At 41.1% G+C, this 27,641-nt stretch overlaps 1 long non-coding RNA gene across 4 annotated transcripts in view; it reads right to left on the minus strand.

The window, feature by feature from the left end:
• LOC119033852 overlaps nucleotides 1–17,226 on the minus strand; it is a 115,649-nt gene extending 98,423 nt beyond the window's left edge. For 2 of the 4 annotated variants that reach the window (XR_005079391.1, XR_005079393.1), the window contains exon 1: nucleotides 16,784–17,224. This is a non-coding gene — a long non-coding RNA (uncharacterized LOC119033852). Of the gene's footprint in view, nucleotides 1–16,783 lie in introns of all 4 variants that reach the window. The other 2 variants (XR_005079392.1, XR_005079394.1) reach the window with 2 other exon arrangements.
• Nucleotides 17,227–27,641: the final 10,415 nt, after the last annotated feature.

Here is a 27,641-nt window from a genome sequence, read left to right on the forward strand (position 1 = left end):
AGTGCGCTGCCTGTGGAGAGTGTTGGGGTGGATCAAAAGGGTCCAGAAATGTGTTTTGGCTGGCCATGACAGATCAGTGGGCGACAAGCCACAAAGCGGCCACCGAGGACCCCTGCGGATGACCCCGCATCAAGACTGAATGCGATCCCCTAATCCAGTGTGTCACCTCACACACCTGGACCCTTCACCTCCCGATGGAGAGATGAATCAAAGAGAAAGGGGGCCTCTTGCTGCCCTCGATCCCAGGGAAAATACAACGGTGGAGAGCGGAGAGATGACCTTATAAGAAGTAGCAGATGAGATCAGATAGTGAGATGACAGGTCAGTGAAAATGGAGGAGGGAAAAGTTAAAAAAAAAAAAAAAAGAGGGAGAGAAAGAGGGAGATTAGGTTAGGGGAAAGTAGTGGGGCAACAGAGAGGGAGTGAGGGCAAACAGTGAGTGCACAGCCATGTAGTGCGGAGAGTGGGGACTGAGAAGGATTAAGTGGTCATGCCGGGCTTCTGTGTGTGTGTGTGTGTGTGTGTGTGTGTGTGTGTGTGTGTGTGTGTGTGTGTGTGTGTGTGTGTGTGTGTGTGTCTCTTTAGTTGAGCAATAGAGAGGCTCCCAAGGGGTTATATGGACGTTACTAAACACAGTTCATGTACACTATAGGGGCTGACTGTGGACACAGAAACATGTTTGTCTTCTTGTACTCACAGGAACATAACATTAATTACATCAAAAACCTTTAACTCTCAAACTTTATATTATAATCCTAAAAAATACAATTCAGTGAATAAAGACTTGAATTTCTTTTTTTCACATGTACAAATTGTTGCTATTCTTCAATCGCGCATTATTATTGCTCTGAGCTTCTAATAAAGATTTTATTCTTAGAATATGCCCCCCCACCACCCAAAAAAAGAGAAAAGAAATAGTGCAGGCACCCTTGTTTCCTCCAGACTCCTGGGGAGTCCAGAAGGTCTTCCCAGGTCAGGAAAGCTCCATAATCACTGCAGTGTGGGGCAGGCGGGCAGGATTAGACTCATGCTACAAGCAATTTATGATGTGCTTCCATCTACCCAAAATTGTAGCAAATACATGGTGGAGGACCCAACCTATCTTTTATGTTCAGGTACAGCTTGAATTTAGCACATCCTGCCAGGGTGTAAAACTGAGAGTAAGCGCTTCTAAGTAAACTCATTGGATGCCAAAAGGAAACAGGAAGGCATGATATAGGGCAGTTAAAGGGAGGGAGTTACTGGAAAACAAGATTTAGTAAAACAGCTAGTTAGCCCCTCAGGTTAATAGATACCATTTATGAAGATCTTGTGTTGTGGCAAGCGCAAAGTGATTTGTATTTTGTGGAGCTGACAGTACCATGGGAGGATGCAGTAAGGCTTCAATATAAGGTTGACAGCAGAGACAGAGGAGCATGGTCTGAAATGAGACCACCCATTGCAGACAGGCTGTCAGGATTCTGTTTGGCACGTCATTTTTAACTCAAGTAAGTGTAAGAGGGCAGAGCCTAAATTAAGCAGTAAAAGAAACACAGCCAACACTGCAGCCAGTTAAAGTGAGTGACTGAGGTCAGAAGGAAGGTGAGGTGAGGTGACCAGGGTGACAATAGGAAAAAGCAGAGCTTCTATAGACAGAAGTGTATGTTGTAGTGCCTGGGCTACTGGGATGAGGCAGCTGAGGAAGCTTGCTTGGATTGGGTTGAGTTGTTTGGTGGATTGAGCAGCTAGATAGATGATGGGCTGATAGCTTGAGATGTTTTTGGATCAAGAGGTTGTTGGCTAATGGTGTTAGCTGCAACTAATGAATAGTTTCATTCTCCATAACTTTTAGTTTCAAGTGAAATCGATTAGTCATTTAGTCTATGCCAAAGAAAATGTGCGAAATGCACACCAGAAGTTCCCAGAACCCAAAGTAACATCTTCAGTTTTCTTCATTTGTCCAACCAGCAATCAAAAACTTGAAGACTCATTCATTCAGTCATCATCACTTACTGTGATAAATGACAAAGTTAAAGGGGCAAATCCTGACATTCAAGAAGCTGGAACGAGCAAATGTCTGAAATTTTTGCATGAAAAATGACTCATTGTGAAACACTTATCAGAATTTTTGCCTATCAATTTTCTTTCAATCAACTTAACAAGTTATCTATCTTCTAATACCACAAAGGGTTGTGTTGAGTGTGTGGATGCAGGTAAAGAGTTGGGTGCCCTACTGTCAGAGCTGAAGGGTTGTTCCACGAATTCATAATTAAGCTGCCTGATACCTGTTGCATGGCCTCGTAAAAGGTCGAAACATGTTTTAACGTAAATACTTTGCCTCCAGAAAAATGTCCAAAACCTTTTTCACATTTTACTGTGTACTGATCAGTGCAGGGAGTTCTTAAACCCCCCTGAAAGAAATCCTCACTAAAGTAGTGTTGTCACCCATAAAGCCCCAGTGTAAGGCAGGGTCTTTATAAACAAACAACACTGTTATTATTCAGAGGTCAGGTTCCTTGAACCAACCTATTGAGAGGACTCTCCAATGACAAATTGTGGTAAACAGTTTCATCTACCCTGACAGTTAAAATGAGGGGGTAGATGTAGTGTAGACTGCTACACAATGTACAGTTATATACGGTATGGTGATGCATTATCAACAGAATGGAGGCAGTGGGTTTCTTAATGACTTTAAGGAAACATAATAAACTATTGGGCGTCAGAGTCATACAACTATTATTCCAGCTTCAAAAAGAAAAAAACATTCGTTTTCTGAATAATTTTAAGCAAAGAATATTGAACCCTGAACTACAGGACACAAGCATTTCCACAACCATAAGCATGCATGCATACCAACAACAATAGGAACAATGGTTTGATTTTATAACACGGGTTGTAGATTTCCAGTTTTCAGGGAATTTTTTGTTATGTTTTGTTTATGTTCAGATTTCAATCTGTCTGAAATGTAGCCCTGGTTCTGTGATATGTCTTGTTTGCTTCTACACCTTTACTGTCTAGGCCCCTTCTTAAAAAGTGACCCTGCCCCAAAATCTAGCTTTACAAATGTAATTATTTCATCTGATATTGTGATTTTTCTGTATAACATTTGATCGTGTGACATCAAATGTCACAGTTAAAACCTGGGGCTATGTACTAAGGACCGACGTTGGAGCATGGTGCACATCATTCCATAGAAAAGGGGCAGACACCACTGGCACATTATTCTCACCCTGTAGATACAGTTAATAATATGCATCTGGGGGAGCTCCTGGTGATATGAGGAGGTCATCTCAACATAGACTTCAGACCAACAGAGCGTGGATCTAGAGTCTGTTCATTGTATAGGGATAGGTCACTTGCATTTAATGGATGGATCTAATGAAACAACCCTATTTCAAAGACTATTTTAATATGAAAGTATTTTTTACAAAAAGATGTGATTCGAAGAAAATGCAATGCAATAAAACCCATACAGCAACCTCTAGTGGTCAAAGTAATTATTACAAAAGCAAAAGAGGATGTCAGGTGAGTCCGTACAGGGTGAAAGTTGAGGATGGTTAGTTCAGTCAATCAAGCACAGACCTTCCAACAGTCCAGTGTGAAAGTGAACAGTGATTTATCTTAACTTACTAATGTAAGATAACGTAGGTATGTTCCTATTTTCGTATGCCCAACCAAGTAACCAAACCCAGCCAAACTGCATGACAAAGATCAAGGTCTCATTGAATTCATAAAATGATGGCATTGACAAGACACAGCATGTTCATTAATATTTAACTAAAACCACATTAACTCCCTTATCCTTAATCAATTGCTTTAGTTGCCTAAACCATGCACAGGAATAGGAATATGATGTTGCTCAGTTACAAAGTGTCGGAAACTGACCAAGTGTCTTTCAGGGCCTTATCAACTTCTAAAAAACGTTTCTCTCATCCCGAAGTTTCTGTGGAACTTGAACATGAAGCTTGTTTTCATCCTCAGCATCAATATAACAGTGGTGAGAGGGTTGTGAGGACAAAACATCTGAAAATGATCTTTCCAATAAAACAACATAATGTGTTATCAGTCTGAAGGAGTTGAGATGAAAGATTAATTGTACTACACGGCCTTGAGAAGTTTGCTAACATTCATTCTTATTTGGCAATATGAGTTTTTCATATAAAAGAAATGATTAAATCTATTCATTTTGAAAGAGACATCTATGCATCGCATACTTTGCTGCGTGTTGTATTTGCAGAGACAACCGGTTGCAGGAGTGCAGCCTCCAGGTGTTAGCAGCTGATTGGAGGACATGTGTGACTGTGTCCATCTAATTCACATGGACAATATAATCAATAAATTTGATGAAGTGTCTGTGGTCTGCAGGAATCCTTTAAATATGTTACCATGGTTACGCTCTACATACGCACTCACGAATGCACACAAACACTCAAAGAAAATCTATTTGAAAAGGAACATATGCTCGGTTCCTGAGAGCAGGCAAATTAAATAGTCTCATATATGCACACGCACACATACACACACACACACACTTCCCCACCTACACAATATTACGTACATTACATTTCAACTTATGCACGGTGCACCCTTCTCGGACACTGAAATAACTTTCTGCACAGAGACACCCGCACACACACACACGCCGTGCACAAACACACATATTGCTGTGACCCCAGAGAGCCAACCAGCTGTGTGTGTGCTGGAGCAGTAACCCCGGCTTTAATTATAAATCAATGGGCCAACTGTAAACGCACACAGAGTGCATCTCTGGCACACATGACTTCTCCCATGCATGTCAACATCCATAGGGTATATAAGCCATTTAAAGTGTCGGGGCCCCTACAATATTCATGGCTGATTATAACAGATGGTAGAAGCACACGGAGAAACACACTGCACTGATACAGGACAATGATACAAACAGAGACTGAGAGAGGAGTGAAGGGTTAGGGCCGGGGATCATAAACTGATGACGACTGCTACCAGACCATAAGTCGATTCAGTTACCACGGCTTTAACCTGCTTACTAGAGAAAATCATGGATGTTAATGAATATTTTCCAGCACATTGAAGACATATAAATTCAAATATTATCAGACAATAATTTGGCAGCACCACTGTAACGCCTTGAAACCCCTCAGAGTAGTCGCCCAACTGTTGAAGACCCAGGTATTACTGCATGGCCTATTTTTTGGTGTACTGCCATGCTGAAAATGTATCTGCCTGTTCTTCTTCTGATTTTGGGCATAATAATCGTCTCTAGCAGCCTTTAGTAGACTTGCCTGCACATGTTGCATCCATGCATCTGTATATACAGTATAAATCATAATGCATTAATGCTGAAACAGTTCCAAAGATTAGTTAGGGGTTAAACTAGTTTTATTTTGGTCCAGATTTAACATATAACTTCTATACCACTGTACTAAAATACACAAGGAACTGTAATGGATTTAACCATCTTGAGGAATGTTGAAGACGCTGCAGTATGTTTTCATCTATTTACCCGTTGTTTACTTTAGGGCCTCCAAGAGGGCAAATTTCAGCATTTTTTGTCTCACTCGCACACACAAAATGTAAATAAAGACTCTTTCTTTTCATTGCTAAGAAAGTGATCTGTAGTTTTCTTTCAACAAACACTGTCATAATACCAACTCAAGAGAATGGAAAGAAAAAGAAGAAGAAAAAGAAGAAAGCATGGAAATCAGTCTTCAGCTGCTTAAAAATGCTTTAAGCTTTCACGAACAAACCAAAAACAACATTTTCTGCAACATCTGGGGTGATTATTATATGGTGGAAAACACACGTATTGGAGTGAAGGACTCCAGGAACTACACAGAGAAAGTGGAGGAAACAGCAATAAATTCTGTGCAACTCCTCAGCTGTTTCCTGTCATAAAGTAATTATGTTCATTCATTTTGATATTCTCAAACTGAATTGAAGGCCGAGGGAAAACTACTTTGTTGCAATGGAGAGCAATGTTGGAGTGCTGTGTATGAATACTAATGTGTGTTTGTAGTGCTGTGACACTCGAGTCTATGATACCTGTATTACTCTTTCAGAAATAAATGCTAATTAAACAAACTATTATTATGTGCATTCTAGTTTTATTTTACACCTGTTTGATTTGTTTCACAGAATTGTATTGTTTCACACTTTTAATACTCACTCTTGTATTTCTTATCTTCCTACTTTGATGCCATTATTTTATAACAGCCTAATCAGCAAAGTTTTGTAGCTGACGCTGAGAATGTAAGACTACACACTGCTTCCAAACAAACGTTTAAATGTGATCGTCATAGTTGAACGGCAGTTGACAGCCATTTTCGACTACAGATGTCAAAGTATGCAGCGTGGCCACGTGTCAACACTTCACACGCATCAATCATGCATACAGGAACATGCATCCAACTGCCCTCACTGTAACCTCTGCATATGCAGCTTGCTTTAAAGCAACAGTAGACATCAGCAGGGCAGGAAGGATGGAGGAAGCGAGTGGTTGGGGAAGGAGGTGAAGCGAGGGAGGGCGATCAAGTGGCTCTACAAATTATATATAACTACTCGTGCAATTATGGGTCTATATTACTAAGTGCAGTCTGTCACAACAGGCTTGACGAGAGTTAAGTCTGAGACAACACCGTGTGGATCATGCATTGGAGGGAGGACAAGGAGAAAGAGAGAGTGAGGTAAAATAAGAAAAACAAAAATAAATTAATGTTTAACAATCTTTATGGAGAAAGGGGCGGAATATCATGAGCATCCGTTGTTGTGGAAAAGTGGCAGAGCAGTGCATGCATTAGAAAATAACCGCATGCAGTCATCTAACTGATTCTGCTCCTAACTTTTGTTCTTGCAGCACCGGTTCTTTGCCAGCAGAGGCAACATGATATTTGGGACATGAGGGAGAGGGACTTACAATTACTGGCGGGAGCGGCGTCTTCGATAAACATGCATTTGTCTGGAATTATCAGCTAATAAAATTTGAATATATGCTCCATCAGATGCACCTCAGATGGACAGCAGAAATGTGCAAGGCATTCATAAAACATGCAACCGGCTAAAAGCAGCTCCTGGTCTTGGTTGTCTTCCCACAATCCACCTTGTTTGGTGTAAATAAGTGTAAGAGTAAGATGGGGAACTATTTCAACACCATTTTTACCAACCACTGTTGTCCTGTCTGTTGGCCCTCTGCTGCTTAATGCCTCTTCTATTTCCACTTGCTGTATCATCATGTCTACGAGTCATAGTGCTGATCAAAGCCTCTGTAAATTGCCTCTGTTATTTATCCCTTGTTTTCAAACTGGCATCTGTCAGTCTCACCTTTGTGATTCACTGGAGGGCTGTCGAGATCCAGTTGGGCTGGCTCAGCCATTATTATAGGTACGGCCACTTAGCTTACCCCTATAACTCAGCTAACTTGCAAATGGAAGCTAGTTTGCTATATTTATGCAGCTAAGTGTACATTTTTCATACTTTTCATACATACTCCTGTGTATTAAGGTAGCTCACTCATAAAACATGATGTCATGTCATGTCATGTACAGCGACAAGGTCAACCACCTCCACTCTCTTATCTTAGAGTTCTCTTTGTTCCTTACACAAAGTTTCTCTTCTCTTCAGTGGCTCTCTTTGTCAATAGCTCTTAATAAGAGAGAGCTTTATTAGAGAGGATTCCAAGTGGCAAGATAAAGTCCTCTGTGAATATGGCCCCTGGCATAGATAGGGGGCAGATAAGATAAAGAGAAGCTGGGGCAACACTTTGTCTCAGCGTAGTGCAGTGTTTAGTGTCAGGTAGTTTTGGCCATCTTCCCAAACAGTTTTAATGACATTGTTCCCCCCAAGTTAATTGCAGGTAACTGGGTACAGGTGACAACAATAAAGAGAGGCGAGAGAGTAAGAAGAGACAGAGCAATTGTTCACTTGTTTACAACTTATCTGTTTTCTTTCCTTATCTTATTTAAATGTCTGGGGGAAAAAATTGGAATTAAGTGGGTTAATGGCCAGAAACTATGGACAATGCGAAAAGACCACATTTGGGGTTCAGTGTATGCAAATCTCTAACCACATCCAAGCGGAAACAGTGGTGCGTGTTTCTATGCGAGTGTGTGTCCGTGCCAGAACAGTGACAGAGACGGTACCACACGCCACACATGTTTTACGCACTGACACACAAAGTTGTTTTAATCAGAGGAGCGAGAGGAGGAAACCGCTGGCACAACAGCAGCTCATGTCCACCACTCCTGCACCTGGCTGTGCTTCCTATATGCCTCCACACACTTCCTGAGTCAATGCGCGCACAGACACACACACACAAAACTGCTGGCAACCACAGTGTCAACAGGCAACTGGCAGAAAGAAGGCAGGAGGGAGAGAGAGAGAGAGAGAGAGAGAGAGAGAGAGAGAGAGAGAGAGAGAGAGAGAGCAAGAGAGAGAGAGCGAGAGGAGATAAGGAGAGGGAAACACACCCTGTATAAATCACTCTCTCTGACAGGGTGAGGGTGAGGGGGCGGGTGAGAGAGGGAGAGACAGAGAGCAGCAGATGAAGTGATAGAGAGCATCTCCCTCCGACATCATTCAGAGTTATGTAACATACAGTAGCGTACTGGTAGGAGACATTGTAAACAAATGCAGCCACACATACATTTATGCATTTATGCATCAACACAAGCGAGCCACAGTGGGCGTCCACGGTGGAAAATGTATTCTCCGTCTGTGTTCGCTGTGCACACATAATACACAAATAGGTGCTGCATACGTATAAATATGCGGGACAAAAAAAAGCACAGTTAACAGGCTTGAAGACATTTCAGGATGATGAGTTGTAGGAAAACGGTATGATAGTGCATGGAGAAGAAACAATGGACATGAGTAAAAGGAGAGACAGTACATGATGGATCAGAGCTTTGCTGTGAGGGAAAATGGGGAAAACAAAAAGCCTACAGAAGTTGGTGAAGACAACAGCAGAAAGGGAATGACAACAGAAATAAAATATGGGGGAAATAAAGGTGTATTCTAAGAAAGAGTATGGAAAAATAACACCAGGATATGCAGGGAGAGTGGAAGATTGAAAAACATGTGGAACTAAGAAAGGGCTGACAACAGAGGAAAAGAGGAGTGAAGGGGAGACGAGAAGAGAGGAAAGGAAGGAGAGGGGAGAACAGGGAGAGTAGAGGGATTACTCTAAACATCCACCCTGTGGACTTGCAGATTGGACTTACAGACTTAACTGTGTCATATGTGAGGACTGAGAGGGTTCTAAGATGGGATAATGTGCAGCACGAGACGGGACTTTAGATCGGACGTATATGACCGGTGCCGAGATCCCGACCTGAGATCCATCTCAGAGTTCTTAATGGTTTCAACTGGAGTTCACCGCATAACACCAAGCCTCACTTTATAAATAAGTGTAAAAATAAGAAATATATTTGACAGGCTTTCTAGACTGCTAGTATTATGTCTACTGTTACTCAAAAGGTGTGACAAAGTCACTGTTTTTCCAGTCACAAATAGGCCTCAATTACTGGCAAGGAAATCCAAAGTTAAAGCCACATAATGTAGAAATTCATTTTTTGTGCTACTGGAAGCCAGGCTGAGATTTATTCTTACATAAATCACAGAGAGTTTTGGCAGAGCAGCCTGATGAATTAAGAGGCAAAACCAGGAAAAAACACTTGCTCAGTCAAACATGATCCAGTGAAATCAGTGATAGGTGTGATGCGTGTGATTTACTGCTGTAAAGCTTTTACGCACTGTGTCCTCCTAGCTGAGAGAGAGGTGTCATCCACCCTATGAAGAGTCACTGTACCTTCAAAATGATTTCAAGCTGTTCTTTTAAGGTGAAACAGTTACATAATGTTACTTTTAAACCATCTTAACCAAGTCTCAAGTAGCGCCTTAAAGTCATGTAGATATGTAGTCAAAGTTGAACTGCAAGTCCTTTCTGACATTGTCTTGAAGTCATCAGGATCAAGAGCCAAATCAGACTCAAGACCAAGTTATAAAAAGTCAACATACCTGCTAATAAAACTACTTATGTTACAACTAAAAATAATATCAATGTCATTCATGTCAAACCCTAATACCTTGTCAAATCCATATTGCTCTGAATTAGGTGTAATCAAAGTCCACACTACTGAAGTACACAAAAAATGAGTTTGAGGCTCCCTATGTGGAGTTGTGCATTTGAAAAACCCTTTACAGTGTATACAAGTGTTGGGAAGTCTGCACATTTGTATTCAGCAAAAAAGGAAGAAAGTGTGAGTGAGAACTTGATAGAGCAGAGTAGTGACTGGGGAAAAAAAAGGAAACTGATTGAATTGATGTAGTTGGAAGGACATATTGTCAGGTAAAACGGTAAAGCAAGGAAAGAGACTGGGGGGGGGGGAAGAAAAAGAAAAAAGGAGAGAGAAGAGAGTTAGAAAAGAACAGGAAGAAGAAAAAAAATTGTGAGGAAGTACAAAGAAAGAGTGAGATAGTAAGAAGAGCCGAGTTAAAAGTGCCAAAGAAAGAGAGCGAGAGAGAACATGGGGGGAAGAAAAAGAAGGGAGGGGGAGAGGAGGGATAGGGAAAGAGAGATAGTAACAAAGAGGAGAGGGAGGCTGCCAGCTCGCTCTCTGTCTCTGAAGCGTCTTAAAGGCCTCAGACTCTCATGTATATTAATGTCGCTGAGATATGACAATGGTGACACAAAGCCTGTTTACAGGGAGCTGGCTGGCTGCAGCCAGGTTGAAGCTGTTTAGCATGCGACTCTGCTGGGATTTATCACACTGCACCCATGTCGGATGCTGCTCAACTTAATACAGCAACACAGCTTTTTTGTACAGTGCATTTGCATTTTACTCTTTTGCATTTAGCTGACGCGCTTATGTGAGAGCAACCTGCAGTGAGAAGCCACGTCGGAAAACGTTCCTTGATTGTCCTAAATGATTGCAAGCAGAAGAGGAGAGGTCAGATGCCAGAGGTTGAGAGGTCTTACAGGAGAGTCATGTAAGAATGAAGTCACCTGTAATTTGTTTTGACCTGGAATTGCTAAAAGAACAGTGTTAACCAACAAACCAAACCAACCAACCAAATCGAATATCACATCATAACTGAATGAACAAAATCCAATAAATAAACCTATACACAGCAAACAATTTTATCTGAGTGTAACATGAACAGCAGTGAATCACATTCAGTTCAGATTCACCGCTGACAGCAGTGTTGAGTTGTACCCAAAGGCAATGAAGTAAAGTTATTGTGTTATAATATTATTTTTGTAATGGTGAAAGTTTCATAGCAATCTATTCTATATTTGTTGATATGTTTCAATCTGGACCAAACTTGTAGACAGCCTGACCAAATGACTTGGCTGAAGTTGCCACCCACAGAGTCAGGTACATGCAAAAATGTGTATCCCCACTTAGATCTAAGTACAAAACAAGAGAGATAAGTAACTGGAACTGAGTTGAGGTTATGCCTTAGTTTTTGCCACCTGCCTCTAAGAAGTTTAACTTCACTTGACTTTCTTATTGTTCTTCAGAAGAGAGCCAATGTGACCAGAACGTGTCTGAGACTATTTTTATTCGATCCTTTGTGAACTACTGTTTTGTTAGTCTGGGTTTCAGTGGAGAGTTTAGGTGCCACGTTGTGGTTCAGATTCTGCCAAGTATGGTTTTTGGACTTTTCTCCAAGACAGCAGGAACTTTCCAAAATACCTTAGGCTACACTTGTTCTAGGTGTTGATTTTCAAAGGCCTGTGGTAAGCTATCCTCTCCATGGAAGCAGACAGACATACGGTCTTAAACTTGTAACAGCAATCAAAAAGCAAGGGAGGCAGGCATTATGTAAGTTCTTTTTTAAACCTTGAAATACTGGCTTTGTAGATAGCACTTACACATATCTACAGACCTAGGATTTGTATTTCCAACAGTTGTGCTCCACTCTGAGTTGGGCACCAAAACACACAAAATGAGAATTAATTTCTGTAATACACAAAAAAAATCACAAGACAATACTATATGTCAACCAGTGAATATAAATCCACTTATGTCCAACCAACAACAAAAAAGGAGTGTCTGTAATTGTATTCAGTATTGGAATCATCTGCCCAACTCTCTCTCTTTTCTATTCATTCTTAAAAGTGAAACAGCATTTGATCACTGTACATTTAATGTTTTACAGTTGCTTAGTGCAAAAGCAAATTCAAGCAGTTTGAAATGTAAAGACATACAAAATACAGAATGCAACTCCTGGACTTTTCTTTTTGTGTACATACTAAATAAATGAGCTACAATTTATTAATTAAGTAGTGAGCTTTAGGGGGGCTGAATTTACTTATGGACTGAAACAGGTAAGTCGCTCCAACCTTTTCCCAGGATTAATGCTAAACTGAGATATTTACATCAAGCGCTGGATTCGATTATTTCATCTAATTATCAAGAAAGCAATTAACTGTGTTTTCCAAAAATGTGTAAATGTGCTTTTCTACAGCCAAATGTGTTTTGGCATTCACAGCGTTGTCAGATGATTCAAGTGTTTGTTGTTGCATTTAACCACCAAATGAATTGTAAGCTCTGGTAAAAATTCTGAAAAATACATTCTCCAGCATACTGATACATTTGCCCCCCTTTTCAAACCACACTCTATGGATCTGGCATTACACTTGATCCTGGACTTGAGGTTCCAACACCATGTCCATTAACTGGTTAAATCCTAATCATTTCAAATGGGAAACACTGGTTTCCCCATCAGCCTCTGACTTTGAACACATCATTCATGCATACATATTTTCCCTCCTTGATTTCTGCAATTTCCTTTAACTTGTCTCAACCAAACTGCCCTGGCACAACTTGATCATGTTCAAAATGCAACAGCCAGGCTCTTAAGTAGGACTACATGATCCATATAATTACTGTAACAGGTAAAATCAATATACCAATATTTTACTACGCTTGATAAATTGGCCAAATTAGTGTTTTTAGGCAAAGAAACAAGCAAACATCCACTTATTTTGAGACACCTGCAGTGTGCAGTTTGCCTCCACCTCCTCCTTCACCTGCCTGGTGAGAACAAGACAGCGCCGACTCTCTCACTCTCACATTCTCACCCTCCCCCGTCCATGGCGATGCCCCAGAAGGGGAGGGGAGGCGTGGTGGGGAAGTCTGGGCGAGACAGATTCAAGTCTTTATTGAAAGATCATATGGGATGACTGTGAAATCCCATTACTTGTTGATTAAGTATTGATCCCGAGCTGTCCAAGTATTAACAAGTAAGCTAATATGGGCTGACCCATGGGACCAGTGGCTTGGGGTGTGTGTGTGTGTGTGTGTGTGTGTGTGTGTGTGTGTGTGTGTGTTTGTGTCTGTGTTCAGGCGTATGTGTGTGTGCACTTGTGTAACCGAATGAGAAATAGAGAAAGATGGAGAGAGAGAAAGAAGGGAGCATGCTTCAAAGTGGAACAGGTTGAGAGAGAGCAGGAGAGAAAGAAATTATCACAATAAAGGCCGATGGAGAGCGAAAGCGATTAAAGTTCGAGACGACAGCGAGCCAAAGTGTGGAAAGAGTTGACTGCGTGGAGGAAAAGTGGAGTGAACTTAAGTGTTAACGGGTCAAAGGAAGAAAGGGAGAGGAGGGAAGAGAGGTAGTTAAGCGAAGGGGAGGAGCGTGGGGGTGTGGAAGGGGGAGGTTAGGTGCTCAAGGCTTTGGATGAAATGTCAAGCGCTTACTGCTGAGTGGAGATCAATTCCTTCATTACTCTCTGCTCTTACCATTACCATCATCGCATGGCATTTCTGCAGGGAACTGATGGTCCCCCCCCATTACGTACATGCAGCAACGCACATGCTCAACCTCACAGTACTTTGTGCTAAATGCGTGTGCGACAGAGTACCATACAGAATGTGGACGACTTCACGAAATCAGAAAAGTTATTCATCTGATGGTTTTAAGTTTTAATGAGGTAATCTCCTTATGTATACATAGCCACAGGCTCAATCACATGTCAGATTATTACCCCTGCTCAGAACAGAGATACCGAGTTGAAATCTCCTTCTATAGAAGGGAACAACCCTTCAAGACCCTCATATGTCATCTGTCTTTGATAGCGTTCACGTAGAAAGATTTGACCAGACAATTCCAATTCAGCCATCTTCAGCTGTGGGGATTCCTCTTGCATTACTTGGCAAACCTGGTACAATTCATTCCCAACTTCACGCTATCAATTACTCACTGCTGCAAGAGGCCCTGGTACTGCATATTAGAGGAGTGGCAGCAATGGTGAAATATGTCAAACTGTGGGACTGCCATGCTCAAATTAGCAATAATAATGTAAACTAACCTCGCTATCTAGTTAGCTACAGAGACACCTGTAAACAAGTAGCTATTGTGTTAAGTTTGTTTAAAAGAGAAGGATCATAATACATTGAAAGTAAGTTTCAATAAAAGAAAGCTCTCAACAGTCTTGGGGTTAGAGCCTTATTCCTCAGTCAGTACGTTTACATGCACAGCTTATTCGGATTACAGCCATAGCTCGTCTATGCCACCCAATCAGACAACTGCAATTGTCCGAGTATACATGCCAGTGAGAAAATCGAATTATTAGCTGAAGCATGTCATACCCCAGTACGATAGGTGGCGCTGTACCCATTTCTACTAGTGGTGATAGAGGCACCTCCGGCTGACCTCTTAACATCACCAGCAACAACAAACTTTGCCTCGGCATTCGAGAAGATGGCATACGAAGAGCAAGACAAAGCTACATCTTTGTACATTTTGCACAAATCCAATCCAGTCTGGTTTTCTTGAATGTCATGTAAATGCAGTGAGTTACTTGGCTAAAACACAAAACAAAAACTTAACCTTAACCTATTTCTCTCATCAACAAATCCTCTGAAAAGTGAAAACCAACAGCATACTTTCCAGTTACCGCTACTAACCGCTTCTACCTATTAAACTGTGTGTTTTCATGGTAATGAGGAAACATGGCACCCAGCATTAAAGTGGACCCATCAACATGTGTTTGATAGAATTTGCTGGGAAATACTTCATTTTTGGAATTGGTCTTTTCACGGGATCTCTTGACTATGAGAAATGTACAATTTTGCCAGTTTTATGTTTTTATCTGTGCAAGACTTGAAAAAACAAAATATCATTTAAGAGGAAATACAGATTATATACAGTTCACGTAAAGAAGAATTGTTTATACAAGTGTGTAATGTATTCTGAGATGGCAGAGCATGTGTTGTGTAATCATCAGCTAAGATGTAGCTATATACTTCAGTGCTTGGAAACTGTTCATGTAAACAGAGGAAAACCTGTTTGTGTGCATGCCAGAGAACATCATGTACATCTAAATCACCAGTGAGAGCGGCACAGAGCAGTGAGGGGTCTGACCTGACCTAAGCTATTGAACGTCAGGGCTGCAGTTTGAGTGGCGTGAAAATGCTATTGAACTTTTGCAAATGCCCAAAAACCTCATCCACCCCCTCCTCATTCAGCCCTCAGGACCCCCGCACTGTGAGTCCCCTCTACACCTCCATCCTTCATCTCCCCTCATGGCTCTCCCCTTTGAACTCTGGGCCGAGGAACCAAAGCCAGCAATACTTGAATGCAGATCACAGCTGAGCCCTGACACGGACCGGGCAGCAGGTTAGCAGAGCCGAGCCAATGTAGCAGTGAGGTTGCAAGTTTGAGTCTTTAAAGTCAAAGGCCAAGCAGAGGGAAACTCCTGGCAATTTGTTCTTCTCTCTTGTAATCAAGGCACTATTATCAGTAGTCGAGACCTTTTGTGCTCAGCTACAGTGAGGAAGAAAGTAAAGTTTTTTAAAATGCAACGCTCAGATGCTGCCCTTGACCTAGTGTTTACAGGCCTGATGTTTTTTTGGCTGTAACAAAGTATTTACCAAGAGTTTGTTTTGGAGTTATTTAACAACCGAAACCACAAGTCAACACTTTATACTCTTTTAGTTAGGCTGTGTTCAGGACTTGCATTAGCACTACGTCAAAAAACAAAGACTTATCTATTGCAACAAGACAACACACTTGGCCCCTCATAAAAACGTAAAAGGAAAAGGAAAAAAAAAGCACAAAAAAGCTGATTCTGCATATACTTAAGAGCATCGTGCCAGTGCTTCTGTGATAATCCCTTATACTCATTAATGTCTTCAAACTGGACTTCCAGGTTCCCCTTCAAAAGTATCTGTAGCAACAAAGCCACTCCACGGCAGACCAACATCATCGTCAAGTGGCCGTAAAGCTGGCCGGAAGTACTACTGCAGCAATGCTCGTGATTACAGTAAAACAAATGAGATCCTGCTTAAACTTTATATTTTTTGTATTGACATTAACAGAAAATACTTAGAAATATGAATAACTGATAAATCTTTTCCACAGGTTGTATGATTTTCTACCGTCCAGAGTTTTTATTTTCCACATTCTGTCCGCTTTCAGAGTGGATCTGTGAGTGAAACGTTAAGGCTGCTGGAGATATCTACTCAGGACCATGACATGCAGTATGAGGTGAGCGTTAAGTGTGAAGAGGCAAGAAACTTATATGCCTGGAAATGCAGCCTAGTTGCAAGAATAAAATGTTGACTTAATAAGTTGCTGTAAGTATTATTTTCTTATTAATCTAACCCTTTTACAACTGGCTCCTGTATTAAGCACCTCATGCTGTAAGCTGAAGCCTTAACCCTTCTTCAATATCTATATCTATATCAATATCAATATCGGGTACTGATAGTTTTTCCCTGAGTCTCAAACTGTCTGACTTAGTTTCGCTGACACGCTTTAGTTGGAGCTCATGATGGAAACCTTTTAATAACAGTACCTCAGTGTGTCGGCGAAGTCAACAGGACCAGGCCCAGCTGATGAGTCGCTACGTTGTCGCGGCGGCAACCTCACAGCCAGGAACCTCCGTCTCCCTCGGTAGCAGCGAAGCGCCCTCCGTCGGCGACACTCTCCGTGGCGGCCCGGCACCGCTCCTCCCGTCAGCGCAGGCCTCCTCTCGGCAATGACCGTGTCGCTAGCCTAGCTCCTGCCAGCTAGCTTAGCCGAACTTGCTTCTTGTCCAGAAACACCCAAACACTGCGACTGCGATGGAGAGTCGAAGTCGCACACTCACAGCACGTCGTCCGACAACAGTTCACAGTCTGTTACTTATAAAACACGACAGTGAAGACACACCATTCCTCTGTTAGCTGCTCCATTGACTCTCAGCTCCTTCTTCCTCACGCTCCTGTCTACCCGGAAGTGCAAAACTCGTAAAGGTCATGAACTCTCACACATAATAAGAATTACATTTTAACTTCTTAAACATTCAGAACCGATGAAATTAGATTTAAATGTCACGCATTTTAAAACAATCATTTATCTCAAAGTATTATTTATGCAAATTTGACTGGTGTTTTATCTTTAACTTGTTCCCAGGAGAGAAAAAATAAATAAATACAACTGATATTTATCAGAAAATTGAAATTAGTATTAAATAGTCCAGTATTCCACCAACAGTTATCGCTGTAATAGAGGATTTGGCTCAAAACCCAGTAGCCCAAAAGACATTTTCTGGTATCCCTGCCCAGTTCATCCAATCAAGACGGAGATCCTCTGGTATCCTCCTGCATTGGTAGCGATACAAGCAATTTTGTAACAAGGTTAACTACCAATTCCAGTGCCACCAGTGACAATTTATACTACCAAACACACCAAGCAAAGAAACATGCTTGAAAAAAAAAAAAAAAAAAAAAAAGCCAAAGAGAGTCTCAAGAAGAAGAAAGGAGTCATGCAAGTGTGGTGATGTAGAGAAGGGGGCGGGGCTGCCAACTGGAAACCACAGATACCACCAAATTTGCTTGCATCATGCTGACTTTTCTACAATACTTGATGTGTATGAGCTGATTTTCATGTCAGAAGGTGGAAGGGATGATGCAGGAGCAAGGGCTGGCTGAGAGGATTGCTCAGCCAGGGACCACCGTTCAAGACTGTATTTCCACATTTGTCAGAGTGGAAGCCACTGGATACTTTCATGGAGAATCTGGAAAATATTCAGTCCTGTCTGTGGTGACAAAAAACAGGTAGGCTATTTTAGGCCAAACCATGATCTTGTCCTAAACCTAACTGAATTATGTTTGTGACTAACCAGACAAATGAAACATAGTTCCAACATAAATAAGTGCGATAGTCAAGATGCCAGTGGTTTACAGAAACAATTCTGCCTATTGGGTTTGGAAACGTGATGTTCTCTCAGCTAACAGCATTAAAAAGTTGTTTGTTCTCACATCGGTACAGATTGTTCTCTTCCCTTGAAGCTTCTGATGCTTTGTTGACAATATTATTGGAAATTGCTAAAGATATTGTGGCTTAATGAAATGATCCTTTCGTCTTTTCAATTTAAGTCAAAATGCGTATTATAACAACCCAGCAGTTTTAGTAACCAATTTTAAGGAATGTCTTGATTAATCGCTTTGTTTATACTTACAAAAGATGGCTTATCAGTTACATGTACGTGTCTTGCAAAAAGAGAACGTTTAGTAACGCTACAGTGCAATGGTGTAATCCAAAATGCTGTCAGGCAACATGAAGGGCGACAGTCTTGCCACTTTGGAGAGACAGGTGTTTAACCACCTGACACCTCATATCACACTGGCACCTGTGATGTCTCCTGAGGAAGGCTGTACAGTACATTCTGAAACTGTCAGAGGCAATCAATCATCTCCTTGTGTCTTCATAAGAACCTGCTCAGCAGTTAACTTTACTAAGGAACCCAAGTGAGCCCAATATCTGTTAAATATCAATTAGAAATTATTTTTATTCAATATATCTGTCATTATCTTAATGCAATCTATGCAGTCATTTGTGTATCTAAAGTAAACTCTAATAAACTTTACTGCATCGTGATAGCCTTATTTTCACAGCTTTGATATCACCTGCTCTCCTCACGGTTTTATCTTCTGTCCTCCAGCCACTGTAAATAATTCATTTTTCATTAAAAACTCATTACCACTAAAATCCCTGCGTTTATATTATCACAGAGTACGAGAGAAAAGAGAGAGAGGGAAGGAGGATGAGTGTGTGTGTGAGCGTTGGTGTGAAGGAGGGAGAATGGAGTTGAAATATGAGGCAAAACCATAAATAGATTGTGTGCTCTAATGTGATTGTCATCCTGCGGTTGCTCTTTGTCTGCAGAGAATGCAGAGTGATGAGTCCAATGAGAGAAGGATCAATGAAAGACAGAGAGAGGAGAGAGGGAGGGTGGTGAAAGATGAGTGAAGACAGAGGGAGTGATGACCAGCTTTTCTGGATGTGTGGATAAGAGGAAGAAGCGCGTGTGCTTGTTTGTTTGTGTGCTGCATACTGAAAAAAGTGAGAGCTTATGTCTCACACTGTTTTCATATGCAGATCAGTTGGTGTTATCGTTCACTTTTCACGGGCTTCGATGTATGTTTATTTATGTGAATATACATATAAAGTCCTGGATTAAAGCTTTTACCTCTCATAATACCCTCTCTGGCAGCCATGTTGGGGTAGGCAGGTTGTGTTTATGAAGGTTAACTTAAGAGCACTGAGTTAGATAGTCAATTTCCATGTATCTTTACATTTATTAGGGGTTGTTAACATGTTTTCTTCTGTATCTCATTGATTTTATGTCTGAATAGCTAGACAAATCAATGTTGCTAAAGAATTTCAAGTGTCTGAGAGTATCACTAACATACTGGTCTCTCAACATCGGAACACCAGTTCAGTGTGTAAAAGGCCTTGTAGTAGTGCCCTATGGTCACAGACAGGGCAGATGACCAGTATCTGAGGGCCTACGCCTCATGCCACTGCAGCACAACTCCAGAGCAACTGAGAGCTGTCAGAAGAACAGTGTCTGATCAGACCATCTGGAACAGGCTTCACCAGGCACCATTGAGTATGTCTGCAGTGGGCCAGGCAACATCATGGTTGGACCACCCAGCAGTGGTCTTCAGTGATGTTCACTGATGAGAGCAGGATCACGCTGCATCTGAATGACAGGCGGCAATGCGCCTGGAGGCGTAGGGGTGAGCGCTGTGCAGCCGACAACATTGTCCCAAATCCTAAAACTGGAGGAGGTGGTGCAACAGTGTGAACAGGAGTATTGATGGACAGAAAAGCTGATCTAGTGTTTGTCATTGGAAAGGTTACGGGTCAGTCATACCTGCAGGACGTCATCGAGCCCATCATCATCATCCCCCGGTGGTGCCAGTACATGCCAAACCTGGAATGGCTAGTCATGTCATCCAACCTATACCCTATGGAGCACCTCACTGTGTCCGTGACCTAACACACATTTCGTCTTTCCTGTTTTTTGAGCCTGCTAGTCCTTTCATCCACGATTACATGCAGACCAACCTCAAATGGCTATATGGTAAGCAGAGGTAAAATGAAAGGTACAAAACACTACAAATGTGGGTCCAAGCAGAAGCTGTCAGGGAGAGAAGTGCGTTACTGGAGAGGAAAATTTTAAGCAGCCCTGTCGAAACTTAAGTTGTCGACAGTGAACAGAGCATGACTGCTTGGGGCTATTTAAGCGGCTCTGCTGCAGCGGTCTCTGCACCTGCCAACAGTAAGGAGATATGACTCAACATCAGTTATAATAGTGGTACGTGGATAGTATACAGTAAATGTTTTCAGGTTTTACATATACATGGTGTAAACAGTTTGAGAAACACTACACTCCGTTTTCAGGGTGAAGTAGTATGGATGAGCAAAAACTCATCCGTCAGCTTTACCGGCATCACTAGGACCATGTGGGGATGCACATAGGCCAGTGCTTCAGACCAAAAAAAAAAGAAAAAAAAAACCCCACAAAAAACAATACAATTGCACCAGATGAAGTAAAATACAACTGGAAAAATACAAGGCAAAATGCATGCATGCGATTCCTGAATGAATCCCCAGCCACACTGCAGCCTCGGGGTTTTAAATCTCTTGTTTTCTGTTTTCTAGCCTCTTTCTTGCATGTGACTGTGTGATTTCTTACTCACTTCCATTTGTGTGCGTTTATTGAGTTGTGAGCTCTAATGTGTGCCTGTGTCTCTCAGTTTGTGTGCGTGATTGACCATGCCGGTGTTTGGCATTCCCCTCGTCTTGTGGCCAGTCAATAAGGCGCTGTGATTATTCAGATGGGCCTCAGGTTTAACCCTCCCCTCCTCATTGACTTGATGAAGGTTTTAGTCCCGTTAAGAAGCTGACACACTTCATTACAGAGAACATTCCTCTATTGATTAAACCATTCCAAGGTCTGGCCTTTCTTTCTCAGGAAGGATCCCCTCAATAATAACTGTACCTCTCTCAAACAGCACCACCCTAAGCTTTTGCATATGCACACAGGTGTACACATACAGTATATAACATCAAGTGGGTGGGCTTTGTTAATGTTCATTAATAAATGGTGTTGTGAAGGCCTTACAGTATGTATATTCTGTCTAATTAATAAACTGAGTTGAGGTTGCCTTTGATGGCGGCCAGTAAAGAGCCACAGTGAAACTTGAACTTGGAACTTGACACTCAGTTGTGTTCAAAAATCGCGCGGTCATTTGTAATTACACAAATAACTACAATTCACATGGGGCATACTATGGGTACACTGTGGGCACACAAGGCATATTGTTGGTATACGGTGGGCACACTGTAGGCATGCTGTGGGCAAACTAGGCATACTATGGGCACATTGTCGGTATACTTTGGAGAGACTGTGGAAACAACGAGAAGAAACTGGGCCGTTGTGCATACTGTGGTCAAGGGGCATACTGTGGTCACACTGCGGACACTCTTTGGGCATACCTTACGAAAAAAGAGTCAAATTTTGGGGGAAATTGGAGTAGATTAAAAACAAGGCTTGAAACACAGACAAGCATACCATATGCACCCATCAACACACAAATGCACTCATACACTTGGAGCTCTGTATAAACCTGAGAATTTCCCTGTCGCCAAAGTTTAAAAGATGTTGTGAAACTAATCACCTGTTTAACAACGTACGAGACTAGCAAAACTAGGATGCAACTTTATAGGAGCCTCTGGCACTGACTCACACACACAGAAAGATACAGTGTTTGTTGCTGCAAATGTGCAAATGTACTTGCCGAGGGCTGTTTCAAATCATTCCAGAAACTTTGACAGCATGTCTCATAATAACGCACATAAATAGAGAAAGTGGGGGAGAAAAGCTTAGAAAATAAATGAATAGCATATCATTCTTGCTGTATGGAAAATGTTATCTTGGTATGCAAATGCTCTCTATCTGCTGGAAGCAAGTTTTTCCAAAGCAAGATTTATGAATGGAGAAAAATATTGTAATTTCATCATTGGCACACATTTCTTTTTGCTATCACGCTTAGCTCAACATACAGATGAACATGTAAACATCGGCTCCAAGGTTCCTCTGCGTCAGCAGCTTCCAAGACAAACATAAAAACTTTATCAGCACTGTTAAATGAAAGGTATTTTGTTGCTGATACAGCTTCAGTGAAATCAAGTCAAATCAATAACCATTTAGTGAATTATATGTTCATGCCAAATTTGATGAGTCTCTTACAGACTTAAATTAGCTACATCCACTACCGCCCACTCTAAAGAACTTGTCTCCTCTGGAGCGATGCCAATTAATAATTGCTAAGTAATAATGTATATTACAGTATGCAAATATGCTTTCTGTTGAGATAGTGTCATTAAATTGTATGCACTTAAATATCTGTTCAAGGCAGATATTGAGTCTGCATTTGATAGATTCATATTTTAGCCAAAGTAATTAAGCACCATTTGTGGTTGATTGGATGGACTTCCCATAAGCTTAATAAAAAAAAAAGTCAATGTATACAAGGTTTATTTTTTAATTTTGGTTTGCTGTAGATGTTTTTGTTTGTTTTTTGCTGCCAAAGTTGGCCGTAGTAGTCAATTTTATGATAATGCTTTATAAGAAGGCATATACTGGACATTTTTAAAAAGTCATGTCAAGTTCACCACTGGGCTGTTCAGAGGTTCTCTGCTGCTTTCGTTCATTAATTCAACTCAGATCTACTGTGCTGTTGTGTGATAAATCATCCATAATTTAACAAGGCAACAGGTACACATGAAGAAAGGATTATTTAGAGTCTTGTTTGATGCTAGCCAAAATTCATGTACTTACTGTTCATTGAGCTCTGTGGTCTCTGCCAACTCCTGAGAAAAATATCTGGCTCTTCAGTCATTTAGTGTGACACGTACAGTAGGTTTATCACAGCTTCTTGTTGAAAACAGCCACCTACTGTGGCTGAAAATAAGACTGAACCAAACAGTAAAGTTTTGGATAATAAAGCCAAAGCAGTGAGCTAAAGGATGCTAAAATCTGTCACAGAGCTGTGGGACACGATAGAATAGGGTGATCCTTTATACCTAGTGACCCTTATCACATAACACATGGCTATTTGATCAACTGTTAAAACAGGTGACATCAATAAGTGCAGCTTTACATTTTGTACAAAATATTGCACAACATTTTACTCTTAAATGCATATTATGTTGCATACATTACAGTATTAAGCAGTTTCATGTGATAATAAGGTCATGGAGCCCTGAAGTATTAGGAAAAGTATAGATGAAGAAGGCCACTGTTACAAGGCAGCCTGCGCCAATGGAAAGTTGATCTTTTAAGTTTGGCTGAGTTGATCATGCAAGAAATCTTTCCTGCATGTTTGAAATCTTGGGACGACGTAGCTCAGTCGGTGGAGCACGTGCCCCATGTGCAAAGGCTGTGACCCCGCCACAGCAGCCAAGGGTTTTGCATCCGACCTATGGAACTTTCCTGTATGTAATCCCCCTTTCTGTCATTCCTTTTCAGCGTACCTATCTAAGCCTTCCTGTCTAATAAAAGCCAAAAAATCAACAAAAGACATGTCTGAAGTCAGGACATAATGAGTGTATTGAGCTAAGGAACTAAGATTCTAATTAGCCAGACACAAGTAACCAAATTGCATCATCTCTAGTATGTGGTACATACTTGAAAATTTCCTGAACTTGATGAAAAACGGGCTCAGTGGGTATCACAGAAAGATAGAAAACCTTGACATTAATGCAGTACAATTATCTACCAATGAAATAAAACCACCGAATGTTATATCACAGCTGGCAAAATGTAGGATAGATTTGCTTATTTCAGAAGTAAATGACTGAGAAGGATTTTTGAATCATTGGAAAATACTCAGTCAAATGATGTTAAAACGTAGGTTTTTCAGCTTCATGGCTATATTTAGCTTAATGTGGCACCTATATGATAAAATTCTAGATGTAATAGAACCATGGCTATGGCAAAACTCAGCAACATGTTAACTCAGAGAACATTATGATAACAGTGCAATACTTGTATTCACAGTTGAATTATTTTTATTTTAGTACCTGATCTGGTCACAAGTCCAGTTTATGATTCACAAGAGTCCCCTCTAAAACATAAATGCAAACAACTGTGCTGTAAGAGAAGAACATAAATGAACACAAAATCCAACAAGGTATAAATAAAAGCTCAACTCACTAAATGAAGATGAGAAGACTGACTGTTCTTCATATACTCAGAACACAGGATTCCATCCTGTAATTTTACAGTGGACAACTGATTTTAATTTGACATACAAATCTCTAATGACCATGTCCAAACCCCACCTGTGACCCAGGCTCCGGTGTTAGCCTGGCGAGGCCAGCACCCATCCACTTTATTGCTGGGTTCTTCATTTTTCGGAGGCGCTTGGCCGGCATTTCCGTGGAAGCTCCCCAAAATACACATGCAGTCTTGATTGTGTGGGCGCCACCACGGTGATTGCCTATTTAGTGAGTAATTATCCTTGTCTTTCTCACTCTCAGCCAACACAAGCACTGATTGAGTTTCTCTCATTGTGGGTAATGTCTTATTTATCATAAGAGCCCAGTGTGAGTTTTGCAGGAAAAAAAAAAGAGATAGAGCAGGCATGAAGCGTAGTGATCTCCAGCAAGGGAAGATAAGGGCAATTAACAAAAAAAAGAAAGTAAGAAATAGCAGGTCAATCTAAGCATCAGGGAATGAAACGTACATGTCTGTGGTTGGTGTGGTCATTGATACTACGATTTAATCAATAAATTATGATTCCCAGTTTCAAGAAACCTTTAATCGAAACAGTAAAACAATAAGATACAAAATCAGATAAGTTTAAACTATGTGTGAAGCCTGACTTATCCCTATTCCAGTCACATGAAAGCAAGTCTTTTGCAAACAGTTTTTGTGTCAAGGCACCTTTAATTTAAAAATAGAATACTTTGAACTTGTATCATGCTGTTTGCAGTCAGTGTTGTGGCCTCGGCTGGTATTTTCCTATTCTAGACACAGTTGAGCATGTCTGAAGCCGCCCCAGCCCCACCGCTAATCTGTTTCTTTGTGTTTATTAGTAAATCAAAGGTCTAATCAGCTCTGAAGCTGCAGAGGAGAGGAGGAGAAAGCGAGAGGAGGAGGAGGAGAAGAGGAGGTATAGGCTATTTTTCAATCTAATGGCCAATTAAGATCGGGCTAAGCGAAGAGGCAGGAGAGCATTGTCTAGTGCAGACCTCATTGAGACTCTAATAAAATGTCAAAATACCACTTCTCTCTCTCTCCCTCTCTCTCTAAGGCGCACACACACACACACACACACACACACACACACACACACACACACACACACACACACACACACTTTGACTCTCAATCCACTCACTTTCTCAATCCACTTTGATTCATTTTGTTTTTGCTTTTAATTTCTTGCCTTTCTTTTCTCTCTTTGTCATTATCAACACACTACTCAAACATTTGCAGTCATGCATGGAAAAATAAATGTAAAAAAGAAAAAAAAAATCCCTGATTTTTTTTTTCTTTTTTCTTTTTCTTACTCCTTCACTCGCAGCCGCTCTTGCACACCCACACACTCCCTGGCTTCCCTCTCATCTCTTTTTTTTATTTAGGAGGGCAAAGACAGAGAGAAAGAGAGAGAGAGAGGAGAAGGAAAAAAATGGAGCTATAGATTTGAGCTGCATACTGTATCAATTTTGCCCAGTCTAAATGACCTAAATAAGGAATTCAATACTGCGGGGTCTGAATAGGAGAGCTTAGTCCACATATTTATTGAATCCAGCCTCTTTGTCCAGTGCCAGCGCACTCTGTGGTTTTAGACTCCACTCCAGTGATCCAATGTGGAATGGAAATCTGATCTCCCTCTTTTTCTTTTTTTTTTTTTCTTTTCTGTTTTTCTTTCACCAAGCTCAGGCCTGGCACTGGAGAGATGGAGGGAGGATGGCGAAGGGAGAGATAAAAAGTAATCCAATAGAAGAAATCTGGTGTCAGTGAAGTTTATAAGGTTGCGTGCGGCTGTATGGGTGTTGTCACAAGCGCAAGTGAATATAGGGCTTCCGTAATAACCTGTAATATGACATAATTTGACATTGGATCGTATCGATTTTTTTTTTTCCATGAAATATTCTCGCTTACTCAAATGTGTTGGGTCCATCTGTAGAATGATCTTTCAGTCTTTTCCGCTGCTCAGGAATCGATGCAGGAAAAGTTGCAAAGCTGGAAGAAAAAAATGTGAACACACGTGGCCTGTTAATAACACATCTGATGATCATCCGCATCACACACACACACTAAGTGAAATGTTCTCACAATCGTTGCCTCTCTCTATTGGCCTGGGAAAGGTTTACATACCAGCTGCCTCTTTTAATTCATTTAGTTGTTTATTTATTTAATTGTTTACCAGTATATATTAACAAGTCATCCTTAGGAATCAAGACCAACCAGTATAGAGTCACTTGTGCTGGATCAAGGGCATGACCGGTCACTGGATTTAACACAGACTGTGAGAAACTGTGCCAGTCATTCAATAAGATGGTTTCATATCACACCAGACCTGCTCATGCCACTAGATGAACATTTTTATGGAATATAGTGGAGAATTTCGGCTCTGGGAGCATTGGACGTCTGTACCACATTTTTTAGCAGTCCTTCCAATAGTTGGTGAGCTATTTGAATCTGGACCAAAGTGTTAGACCAACGGACCTGCCCAACTGACATTGCCATCTGCTTCATGAGGCTACTGCAGTTTCATCAAGAGAAAGTCATATACCACGAATACAAAACTCACCATTACATCCAAAGTAACACATGATTTAATTGTGATAATACAGCTCATAATGAAAACTGCAGAGTGAAAACACCGTAGTTATTTATAAACCTAATTCTGTTGTGCTTTTGTAAATTTCCATCTGGGTGAATGTAAATAGTCCATCGACGTGGACTGCTCGTGAGCACCAAGAATCAAGAACGTAACAACTCGTCCTGCTGTTGTGCTGCGCTCTGATGGCTCGGAACGTGCTCTGCCCATCAAGTTCAGGTCTCAGTAAAGATCTGGGCACAATAGTCTCTGATTTTGAATTGCTTAGCCAGTTTGAGTCCCTTTTAGTTGGAAAGTTCACTGCCCTTAATCTGAAACTTGTGCTTTCTTTCACAGTACTACTGAATGTATTTATGTCATAGGTTATATGTGTTTCAGAGATAAAGCCAATGACAGTAGCTAATGGCCACTGTATTTGCATGCACAGTTTGCACTAAATATTGACATCTGGCTGATTACCAAGTCTTCAGAAAAGCTGGTTTTGTGTTTCTAATTTTTGCTTGAGCGACTATGCATTTTTTG

The sequence above is a fragment of the Acanthopagrus latus genome, chromosome 15, assembly GCF_904848185.1.
Source record: "Acanthopagrus latus isolate v.2019 chromosome 15, fAcaLat1.1, whole genome shotgun sequence".
In the NCBI taxonomy this organism is placed as follows: Eukaryota; Metazoa; Chordata; class Actinopteri; order Spariformes; family Sparidae; genus Acanthopagrus; species Acanthopagrus latus.